Source organism: Mus caroli, chromosome 5 (assembly GCF_900094665.2).
Source record: "Mus caroli chromosome 5, CAROLI_EIJ_v1.1, whole genome shotgun sequence".
NCBI classification, from domain to species: domain Eukaryota; kingdom Metazoa; phylum Chordata; class Mammalia; order Rodentia; family Muridae; genus Mus; species Mus caroli.
This window is the reverse complement of record NC_034574.1, coordinates 123,027,045-123,028,252: the sequence shown is the minus strand read 5'-3', so window position 1 is coordinate 123,028,252 and position 1,208 is coordinate 123,027,045. Positions and strand designations below refer to the sequence as shown.

At 42.9% G+C, this 1,208-nt stretch overlaps 1 protein-coding gene across 3 annotated transcripts in view; it reads right to left on the bottom strand.

Moving 5' to 3' along the window:
* Rabgef1 (RAB guanine nucleotide exchange factor 1) overlaps positions 1-1,208 on the bottom strand; it is a 41,911-nt gene that overhangs the window by 22,803 nt on the left and 17,900 nt on the right. The window lies entirely within an intron of this gene.

Below are 1,208 nucleotides of genomic sequence, written 5' to 3'. Positions count from 1 at the left end.
TGTGAACCACCAGCGTTGTACCAAGATATCCCAGACAACAGTTAAGAAGCACACATCACTGGCCAGATATGCTTCAAGGAATTTGCTCCTTTAGAAAAAAAAAAAAAAAAAAAAAAAAAAAGCTTGCATATGTGCATATGCAGAAAAAAAAATTCACTGTAGAAAGGGTGTGGGGTTCTAGAAAAGCAGCTCCCCCACCAGCATCAACGCTTTCTCTCAGTCTCTCTGAGCACCAGCATCAGGGCTGTGAGACTGAGACATGACCAATGTCTTCTGAGCCTCACTCTGAGCCTCTTCAATGAGCTCACTGGCAGAACAACTGAGCCTGTGACTGTATTTATTTATTTTAATTTTATATGTATGGACGTCTTGCCTACATAAATGTCTGTATGCCATTTCTATGCCCAGTGACCAAGGAGATCAGAAGAGGGCACTGGATTCCCTGGAACAGGAGTTGCTACATGGGTGCTGGGAATCAAATCTGGGCCCTCTATATGAACAGCAACTATTCCTAACAGCTGAGCCTGAATCACTATGCCTTTAATGACCTCTTTGTGTGTGTGCCTTTTATGACCTTTTTTTTTTGAGACAGGGTTTCTCTGTATAGCCCTGGCTGTCCTGGAACTCACTCTGTAAACCAGGCTGGCCTCGAACTCAGAAATCCGCCTGCCTCTGCCTCTGCCTCCCAAGTGCTGGGATTAAAGGCATGTGCCACCACGCCAGGCTGGAAGGTTATTTTCTTAAAATAGATGAACAAGCACAAATCCATCCACAAGAAAATGCTTAACACAAGTTATTTAAGAGCTCCAAATGAGCCTTTTCCTGTCTGTTTCCTAATAGCATAGGAAATAAGCTTTAAGAGAGAAAGTCTCTCAGGTGACTTTCAAGTTTAGAAACAGCCACTTCTCCTAAGTTATTGACAGAGTGGGTATTACACAAGATAAACAAGGATGAGAAAAAAAATAAAGGCATGAAAAATACAAAACAAAACCATTAAGTAGCCAGTGATAAGCAATTTGGATGAGAATGGAGAGCGTTACTAACAGAATTACACATTTCAATTCTCTTTAGTTTTCCTGTGGAATAAAATGCTTCTTTAAAAAACAAGGAAACAAGCCGGGCGTGGTGGCGCACGCCTTTAATCCCAGCACTCGGGAGGCAGAGGCAGGCGGATTTCTGAGTTCGAGGCCAGCCTGGTCTACAGAGTG